This window comes from Pleurodeles waltl, chromosome 8 (genome assembly GCF_031143425.1).
Source record: "Pleurodeles waltl isolate 20211129_DDA chromosome 8, aPleWal1.hap1.20221129, whole genome shotgun sequence".
Classification (NCBI taxonomy): Eukaryota; Metazoa; Chordata; class Amphibia; order Caudata; family Salamandridae; genus Pleurodeles; species Pleurodeles waltl.
Window position 1 is genome coordinate 619,377,677 of NC_090447.1, and position 11,013 is coordinate 619,388,689.

The following is an 11,013-nucleotide window of genomic DNA, read 5'->3' on the forward strand; positions in this document are numbered from 1 at the left end:
GATGTTCTGCTGGGCCCCGCAATGTCACCGGCAGCCTCCTGCAGTGTGTCTGGCCCATTTTCCTCTCCCTGCCTTATGTCGCTGCTGGGGGTGTCTTGTGGGAGTCCTGAGGGACATAGGGGATACACTGTCAGTCTCGCACATCTGTTTTATGCCTCATAATAAACATTTGCCTATATTTGGACTACTGTACTACATTGCCCATAATGCACTATTCTAGAGGTTGCTAGACTGGAATGGAGCTAGTCTGGTGGTGCCGGCTACTGTGTACTGGGATAGTGTGTATACTGCATTTGTGGGTGTCAGAGCATGTCTCACGGTACTCACTTTTTGATGTCCCAGGCACTGAACTGTCCAGTTCTCCCATGCCCAGTACGGCCTCTGGCTCCAGTGTCTGCTCCACCATGCTTTTCAGAGCTGTGGGTGGTGAGATGGTGGATGGGCCTCCTCCGGTGCCCCTCATCTCCCTCATGCGCTCCCCAACCCTCTCCTTGGTCCAGGAGCGCAGGTCATACCACCTTTTGCGGATTTCCTCGAGGGTGCGGTGGCTCACCCCCATGGCATTGATTTTCTCCTGTATCTGCTGCCGTAATCCTTTCTTCTGAGTGTCTGGGACACTCATTGCTGCCTTTCCAAAAAGTTCATCATGGCGCAGGCAGCATTCTTCTGTGAGCACCTCCAACTCCTTGTCAGAAAATGTTGTTTTCCTCCTTCTGCCAGCACTGCCTGTCTCCTCCATGGTGGCTGCAGCTCCTCTCCCCTGGGTGTGGCTCAGCAGTTTGAAATAGGTGTGGTCCTCCCTCCTCCCAGGTCTATTTGATGACTTCCTGGTTCTGATGTCATCACCAGGAGCCAGGAAGTGGGTTTCCCAACTGTTGTGCTGCACCTGCAGGCGCACCGTTCTCGCAAATTGCGACCTTGCTAAAAGCAAAGGTCGCAAATTGCGGTGCAACACCTCTGCGACTGCGATCGGAAATAGCAATTCGCATGGAGTCGCTATTTTTGATTAGCAAAATGTTTCCTACCTACATCTGGCCCATGAACTCTCAGAGGTTGAACTGCTAAAGCTCTCCCAGTCAAACTCAAACCTCCAAAAGAAGACCTACTATAAGAAATGGCGACCAAACAGTAAATTTAAAATGACGAATAAAAGTGATTGGACAAAACATAAGGTGAGCAAAGTATGTCCAATTAGAATTAAAACAGATATCTAGGAATTCAAAATAGCATTCAAGTTTTCCATTGGTTGTCGAATCCCTAAACTAAATCATTTGTATCCTAGTCTTCCTTCTCTTCCATCTCTTCTGTGGATCCTTTGTTTCCCCCTCATCAAGAACTCGTGCTCAGGATATGTGATTTAACATTGTTTCATTCATTTCCACCCTCGAGGGAAACACACATGTTAGCAACATTTCTCTAACAATGAGAATATTAAGACTTCAAACAACAATTGAAACATCTAATTAATTACATCATACAAAACCTTGCATATGCTTATGCTTTAGTCCTGTAGATGTCACTGTTAACACATTTATTAGTTAAGCAACATACTAGAGAAAATATGTTTAGCGTAAATGTAAGTAATTCTATTCATGCTACATTATCACAGGTCTACATAAGATGGTGGCCATTTCATAAAACACTTGTTTTCATTATTACATTGATTAATCAAAGTCAAACCACACATTCATCTATAAAGTAAGTACATCATCACTAAAATCTCTGCTTCCACACATGTCACGAGGGTCCAAATGTTAATTGCCAGCATGCCCAACTTAACCCTCATACTCTCAGGCGGTTGATGTCAATTAAAATCAATAATAGGATTTCTGTGTCATGTCTTTATCCTTCACCTCACTTCTCTTGTCACCCATCTCTCTGTACCTTTCACTCTCTATCGCTAAATCTCAGTGTGCTTACAGCCTCTATTTCAACTGTTTCTACCTCACCTATGTCTACCACACCTGTCTCTCAATATTCCGCTACTGCTATTGTCTCTATATCTCTTGCTTTCTACCACAACTCACTCTACTCACCTATCGGTCTGCACCTCGCTGCTCTCTTTCTATCCCACTCCACCTATACCTCTTTGTCATCTACCTCACCTCTGCCTAAACATCATCTTTAACTAAACCTCACCTCTTTATTTTTCTCTCCTTATATCTATATTCAATACATTTCTATATCTCTGTTAGTTCTCTCTCCACCTCATCACCCTCTACCTTTACTCACTCTAATTTTTCTCTCAATGTTACATCTCTCTCCCTGCTTCATCACTCTCTATGCCTCTGCTTTTGCTACATCACCTTTCATCCCATGCTATCTAGCTTTCCTCTACATCACCTTTCTCACTATCTTACTCCTGTTTCGCTGCCTTTATTTCTCTACTGCTTTTCTCTATTGTCACCTCTTGCTCTTTCTTGCATACGTCTTTATACCTCCTTCTCCATTTCAACCCATTCCCTCTACCTCACCTAAATCTCTCTACCTCTCTCTTCACCTCCCTCTGCCCCACATCTCTCTCTATCACCCAAACTCACATTCCTCCCTCGACCTCACCATGTATCTCGCTCTACCTCTGCATGAACTCACCTCTTGAGTTCCTACTTTATCTCTTTCTACACTTCCTCCCTATCTCTCTCTCTTTCTCTCTACTTTCTGTCTGCCTCACTACAATGTTTACCTGGACTGTCTTTCTATACCTCTACTCATTTTACAATGCTCTCTACCTCTTAACTTTCACTATCTTGTGTTGTTTGCTGTCTCACTATCTAAAGTCTTTCTACACATCTCTGTTACTGCCTTTACCTCTCTTTACCTCACTGTTCTACCTCACCTCTCTCTCTAATCGCCCTTTGGTGCATCTTATCCCTCTCTCAAAATTTCGTTCTCGTTATCTCTTGTTCTAACTATTTCTCTACTTCACTCTAAAAAACCTTAGCTATGCCTCTTCCTGTCTTGGTGTACCTAACTGTTCCTCTACCGACGTCTTCCTCTTTAAACCTATCTGATGTTTTCCTTCTGGCTGCCTCACCTTTCTCTCTTTACCTTAACTTTTGTCCCCATCTCACATATCTCTCCTTCATCTCTACCTCCATTTCCATGTACTTTACTTCACTGTCCTTCTCCTGTCTCCCCTCAAACCTTTCTTATACTGATTAGAATCAGTGGGAACTGTCTAGCCAAATATTTGTGCACCTAGATAGAAGAGAAGAGGGCAAATGCGGAGGAAGAAAACTAAGTAAAAATGATTAGATTTCACCCCCTGGAATGGCGAAAATCCTCAGATCAGTGCTCTACTTTGCACTGTTACAGCAAAAACAGCAGTGCTGAAGCGAGATTTATTTCTGATTAAGAATATCTATCAATTAAAGCTAGACTTTTGAGTGCTATTTTGCAATCCTGCAAACACTTATTGAATGTAAAATGTTGTTTTCAAAGTCCGAAAATCTGGACTCAAAAGCAAAGTGAAATGGCTCTAGCAATGCTTGTTCAAGTTTTCTTTTGATACTGAGAGAGCGTAGCTTATATAATCAATATTAACATGAAATGTTTATGAACTAATGTAGAATAATGCCACATAGAAAATGTATTAATATGTTTTACTAAAACATGCGCTTGAAATGTGAGTGGCTGCCAATGTATACTGGGACTAATAAAAATGACTAATGTTGATGAATTATTACATTAAAGATGGTTTTATACTAATTATTAATGGTTACGTTGCTAAAGTTTTGCTAATAAATCATTAGGCCTTAGTTAGCATGAGTTGAGGCCTAGCTGCCTGACCCTCATATTAAATGTGTTTTTCTAACGTGCAGTGTGCTGACTTGCTAAAGGAGCATGAACTCTTGTTTTTCTCCAAACTAGAAGCTGAATGTAACTGTAGTAGATCCGTTCTCATGAAGTTTGACTTGCTTGTAGAAACATATTAGCTGAATGCAACAGTGTGGATTAATGTTAGGTACAAGGTCGCCTAAACCGGTACAGACAATGGAGCCACTGACTGAAGATGTGCAAAGAATTACAAGAGGATGAAATCATACCGGACATTCTACCTCTAAAGACATCAGTCATAAGGACCAATAAAATACGTGAGAACTGTTATGGGGTGACAAATTCGATGACCTAATTTGAAGTTAATTGGTTAAAGATAGTGGGGTGCTGTCAGAGTCACCAGATCCTCGGAGTTTGCGCACGTTCCCAACACGTCCTCTAATGAACAACTCCAAGACTCTGATAGACAATTCACAGAGACTGTGAGCGTTCAAGAGGGGAAGAGGGGATTAGGAAGGGTACTGCTGGGAAGGAGACCTTTAATGGGAAAAAAGGTTAGAACACACAATATAACCTGAAGTAAATATTAATAAACAAAGGTGGTCATTCTGACCCTGGCGGTCAAAGACCGCCAGGGCGGAGGACCGCGGGAGCACCGCCGACAGGCCGGCGGTGCTCCAATGGGGATTCCGACCGCGGCGGTAAAGCCGCGGTCGAACCGGCACCACTGGCGGTCTCCCGCCAGTGTACCGCCGCCCCATTGAATCCTCCACGGCGGCGCAGCTTGCTGCACCGCCGCGGGGATTCCGACCCCCCCTACCGCCATCCAGGATCCGGATGGCGGTAGGGGGGGTCGCGGGGCCCCTGGGGGCCCCTGCAGTGCCCATGCCACTGGCATGGGCATTGCAGGGGCCCCCGTAAGAGGGCCCCTACATGTATTTCACTGTCTGCTGCGCAGACGGTGAAATACGCGACGGGTGCAACTGCACCCGTCGCACAGCTTCCACTCCGCCGGCTCGATTCCGAGCCGGCTTCATCGTGGAAGCCTCTTTCCCGCTGGGCTGGCGGGCGGTCTGAAGGCGACCGCCCGCCAGCCCAGCGGGAAAGTCAGAATTACCGCCTCGGTCTTTCGACCGCGGAACGGTAATCTGACGGCGGGACTTTGGCGGGCGGCCTCCGCCGCCCGCCAAGGTCAGAATGAGGGCCATAGTCTTTCTGAAAATATGAGCAATCTTGAATTGCAGTTTTAAAAAATGAACAGATTTTGTGATGATCAGATACCTGTAATGGAATCAAGATTAATTGAAATAAAACTTTTCTCATTCAAGCATGAATTAGAATAACAAGAATATGCATAATAGGAGCATATAATATTGCATCTAGAACTTCTGATCCTATATATATTTCCCTTGAAATGTTTTCAACACAGATTACACTCTTAAAACACTAGAGAAGAAATATTTTTCAATGGGTTCAATAGTTCAAGAAATATTTCCCATACTTGTCAACTCGAATTGTACCAAGCAATTATCCTGGAATGGTAATATGCAGTTCACAACATAAATAAACTCTAGTAAAAAATGTCATGTCCTGCTGACTCGAATGCCACCATGCAAAGTCAAGAAATGGTTGCACAATAAATAGCGACAGGTTTTGAAATTATCTTAAATTGAATTATACATCGTGCCACTTCAAAACCTTCTTTTAAATGTCAATAAATAGTAACACACAATGTTCCACAAGCTTTTAAAGCTTCATAAACGAACCGCGCCTCTTGCCGACTCGTGATCAATCATGTATGTGTCAATAAATGCCAGCGCGCAATGCAACTCAAGATTTCAAAGCTTTTCAAACGAATCGCGCCTCCTGCTGATTCATAAATATCCGCGTGTATGTCAATAAACACTGGCGCGCAATGTAACATGAGTTTCAAAACTATAAACGAATCGCGCTTCTTGCCGATTCATAAACATCCATGTACACACTTTAACAAAAATACTCTAGTGCACTTTTTATGACTATGACCTTAAAACAAATTGTAACATAAATAAACGATCAGATCTTAGAATGAGATAATTCTAGATAAAATAAACGGTATTGGGAATAAACCCAACTACCGTCTTACCACCCAGGAACAAGATGCACCAATGAAGATTTCAAAGCAGAACTGGGAGATCAAAAAGGCCACTGGAACTGAAGTTCTGGAAATAGCTGCTCTTCTGCACTGGAACCTCTGAATAGTGAGCACTGGGAGTTGGGCTGACTCTCCTTATATAGAGTCTTGGCCCAGGCCAGAACCACGCCCAGGCATGTTGCAGGGAAAGTCTCTGGAAGGCCCTGGAAAGAGGCCACACCCTAACCAACTCTGAAAACCTGTAGCAATACCTTTCAAAGAAACAGTATTTGTAAACATATTAACAATAAGTGTTTAGGATTGAACTCTGCAATGCAAAAGGGTAAAATACAACATATCAGCACAATGCATGAATCATGTTATTTTTAAAGTGATGTTTTTTTGCATTTGTTTACGCCAATAGAGCGCGTACTGTTCTGGTGTTGACAGGTGCAACCCCTCAGCCAATTAGATTTTAGGGGAATGTACAACGAAAAGGGGATAAAAAACCCTTGACACCAGGAAGTAAATCAGAACTAGAGAGAGACCAGAGACCAGAGACTAGGGGAGATGCGGATGCGATTTGCTATGACCCAGACACTTTGTCACTTTGACTAGTGATTTGATAATTTTAGATTAGAACCATCTTTGTCCTTAGATTGCCCATTTACACTTTACCTCCTTATGAGGGAAGTGCCCCTTTTACCTGAGCTGAGTTCCTGACTGATGGCGATTCAACTGATGTCCTGAAGACGAAGACCGAACCCAAGTGCTGACCCAAACTTGGAGGGTAACTATATGACAATGAAATTGTAATTGTCTGTTTGCTTTTCCTTTCTAGGTACCAACTGCTTATTTTTGACAGAGACCATAGTAGATGTTTTTTCTAAATTGGTGTTACTAAATTGTTTTGCATGAAGCCCAACATGCCAATGCTAATTCGAGGTTAGTTAAGGGGTTCACTAAAACTGGCATAAATAGATAAATGACTGAATCTATGCTTTGTTGAATAATGTGCTAATGATACTCTGCGAAGGGCAATCTATGTTCACGCCTTGCTATATTTTGATGTTCGTGATTCTTGCTTTGAATAAATCTTATCAGAGTTGCCATATTGTGACTATGCTAATGAGTTTCTTGGTTTTGAGACTAATAAACTTACTATTAGAATTTTAATCTATAGGGAATAAATATCACAAACTCATACTAAACTGGTGTGGTTATTCATGACTGAAAGGTCATGGTGGTGTCTTGAGTTTAATTAAATGTCATTGACTAAGATGAAATGCATTGTTGTAATAAATATCGATGACATTATTGACATATTGATTGACATGCTGATTAGCTATCTCGTCCTAAGGTGTCTTCAATCAAGGTCAAAAGATTCATTGGCCTAAAACGAGTCCCAAAGTGAGTAAATTGGTCATAAAGGGGCGCGTTAACAATACTATTTGGCTGAAGGACACCCGGCAGCTTGAACGTTCAGCTCTTGAACATTCAGCACTTTTTGTGTGCCCTAGTTCTGAAAGCTTATAACTTAATTTAATATTGTTTACCTGTTCAACAACACGATGGATTGAATTAGCTGGAGATGGGCAGTAAATTAAGGTTGTTCCGAACAAGGCCTCCCCTAAAATATGTCTTGCCCAGGACCCCAAAAATCCTTAAATGCCACTGATTTGCTGTCATGTGGCACTGATTAGTAGTTCCTTATTTAGGTATGGTGATGGTCATACCAGCCTTCATGAATCCCACTATCTCGTGTTGGGCTCTTGCTCGGTGTAGTGATGGGAGGAAAACCTTGAATGAGTATTTTATCATAAAGATGTTTTGTAACCATTTTTATCATTGCTAAGTATAATAACAGGTAATCAGCAAATACCAGATAGATTTAATTATCACATTGTGTATTTGCATGTTTAGTTTGGCACATTATTTATGTATTAACATTAAAACATGGCTCTAGAAAAATAGGTAAGAGAGAAAGGAATCATGTTTCAGGTGATCATGATACCTGGGGGACACTTTTCGATATTAAATTAATCAGACAAAGAAAACCCAAAGGAAAAAAAATAAACATGAAAATAGAAATAGGAAAAGGCTCTACACTAAGTGAGCCATTGTTTAAAAATATTGTAATAAAAGTAATTAAAGCATGCTAATAAATAATGAGAGTTCCTCTAAGCAATAGTTGCATTTGTTGTGTTTCATTCAGAGAGCAGAGATATTTCTAAAAGAAGACAAGAGGATTACAGATCAGTGCTTGTGAAAATGAACATATTGAGTGGAATATTTGGAGGTGATTATCTGAAAGATGGTAAATGATATTGAATGGTGAGTGAGAAGGAAAATAATGGTGGTACATGCACATGATATATTACAGAATACTCAGGCTTGCAGGGGCATGATGATAGTTTTGGTGGAGGGGTGGGAGCATTTTCACTGGGCAGAGTGTGAGAATGAAATATCTGGTGGGTTTGTTAAGGCAAGGAAATCAGGATTCATTAGGGGTGCAATGGGCAAGGTTTTTGGAGAAGTATGGACTCGAGGTGTAAGTGAAGCCCTGTAAAAACAGTCGAAAGAGACTCTATGTGGCCTTATACCAGAAATTCAGTCACCCAGGCCTTGTCAGCAGCAAACCTGTCTACGGAAATGCCCTCTACGCAGGAGCCCAGGCCAAACTCCTCAAATCACTGCAACACATACAAAACGCCTCCGCACGCCTGATCCTCAACACACCCCGCCACAGCCACAACACTTCCTGCCTGAGAGACCTACACTGGCTCCCTGTCAACAAAAGGATAACCTTCAAGCTCCTCACCCACGCACACAAGGCGCTCCACAACACCGGTCCAGCCTACCTCAACAGACGACTCACCTTCTACACGCTGTCCCACCAACTCCGCTCAGCCAACCTCGCTCTCGCCACTGTCCCCTGCATCCGAAGAGCGTCCACAGGAGGCAGATCCTTCTCCCACCTCACCGCCAAGACCTGGAACACCCTTCCTTTGCTCCTACGACAGACCGAATACCTGCTGACTTTCAGGAAGCAACTCAAAACCCGGCCATTCGAGCAGTACCAGCACCCCCCCAGCGCCTTGAGACCCCTATGGGTAGGAGTGTGCTCTACAAATGTATTGATAGATTAAAATTGGGTTGTTAGTTTTGGGGGTTGAAACCCCTCTCCAGCAACCATCGCAGCCCTCATCAGTGGGATTCACAAAAAGTCACTAAATCAACCTGTGCCTAACTTTTTGGTTGACTGGCACAAAAGCAGTCTGGCTTAACTTGGAGGCAATGCGTAAAGTATTTATATAGCACACAAACAGCAATAGAGTGTAAACACAATACAAGGAAATCTCACACCAATTTAGAAAAATAGAGTAAAATTTAATAAATTATTTGACCCCAAAATGAAAAAAATCTAATCAGTAGAACTGGAGATATGAAATTCCAAAGATTTAAGGTGAGGATAGCACCTAAAAGCAAAAAGCTCCACTTGCAGTCATCTGGTCATGTGAGACTCGGTGAAAATCACAAGTTCAGGCTGACTGCGATGGAACAAGGGCCAGATACAGGGACCAGGTTAGTCGTGCAGACTAAGTTACCTTCTAAAGTCCACCGTGAGGAGCTCAGTTCACAATGGAAGAGGCCTCAAGGAGCAAGGAGAGCACCGTAGATGGTAATCCTTGTGGCTGGTTGTTGCTGTAGCGCGATCCTATCAGTCATCATAGACGGAACTTGCTAGCGTGTCTCAGTGGTCACCGCAGGCTGTTGATGTTGAAGTGTGGATCTCAATTGCAGTCGCTTTAGCGTGAACAGTTGCGCTCACGAGATCTTTGTCCTAGTGGTCGGCGCAGACTGCAAGATCTTGACACAAACAGTCTCATTCGCGGTCGCAAAAAGCCCACAATTTCAGGATTTCTGGTTTTCTCCAAGGAGGAGCTCAACTGAAAAAAACACCTAGGTTGCAGAACCTGGGATACACATCTTGGGGATCAGGAAATAATTCCTGCGGAATCCAGCAAAGCTCATGCAGGTCCAGTTGCAGGTCCAGTGCAGCAGGTTCAGCTGCGTAGTTGAAGGGAGGCCTCTGGAGCTTGTTGTGTCCCTGTAGCTTGGAACTGGAGGTCAGTCAACTGACCCCTGGAGTAGCTTCAGCCTCGGGTGAAGGGTGTAGGCCCAGTTTTCCTTCTCTTCTCAGGCAGCAGTGTAGGCCTCAGAAAGGTCCAGTCGCAGGTGCAGTGCAGTGCAGCACCAGGTGTGCTGGGCAATCCTTCTGTAGTATCCATAGGTCCAGGAGTGTAGTAAAGAGTAGGTTGTAGTGAATCCTACAAAGATAAACAATGGTTTATCAGATGAAGGTGGGGATGTCTCATTCATAGTAGAAGCTAGTGAAGCTTACCAAACAAAAACATTTTATTCTAGGGTCACCTTTCATGAAGAAGACCAAAGATTATTCACATTCCACACATACAGAATTGCAAACGTACCTCAACGGTACCAAGCATACCAGTATCTTAAAATTCGGAATACTTATCAAGAACATCAGAAATGCTTTAATGGCAATTAACACTGTATAAACAACTTGTTCAGTTCGTAATGCAAACTCTGAGCACTACTCCAGCACGTCTAGCATCACCAGCACCTGCTGGATACCACTTGGCTACCCCATTTTGCGACCCGCAAATACCAAGTCGCAATTTGCGAGTCGCAAACCTTATGCAATTGCAACTCGCAAATTGCGACTAGTCGCAAAAAGCCCATTTTGCACGTCCCATTTACCACTAACACAGAGCAGGTGGTAACCATTACCAAAGTATAAAAGGAGACCCAGAAGGCATCTGGGTTACACAAGATGGCGGAGATATACCTGATAGCAGTGAGAAGGAGAGTCCACGCAGCACAGCAGAGGAGGAGGAGGGGCCACAGACAGAAGAAGATATATAGAACAAGGCAGACTCTTTTTCAGCAAACTGAGGATGAGATCTATGACAAATACCGCCTTAGCAGCGCAGCCATCCTAGAATTAATTGATTTACTCAAACCACAGCTAGAACACCAGACTCTGCGTGGCTGCGCCATCCCTACGCATGTGCAAGTGCTATGCTCACTGCACCTCT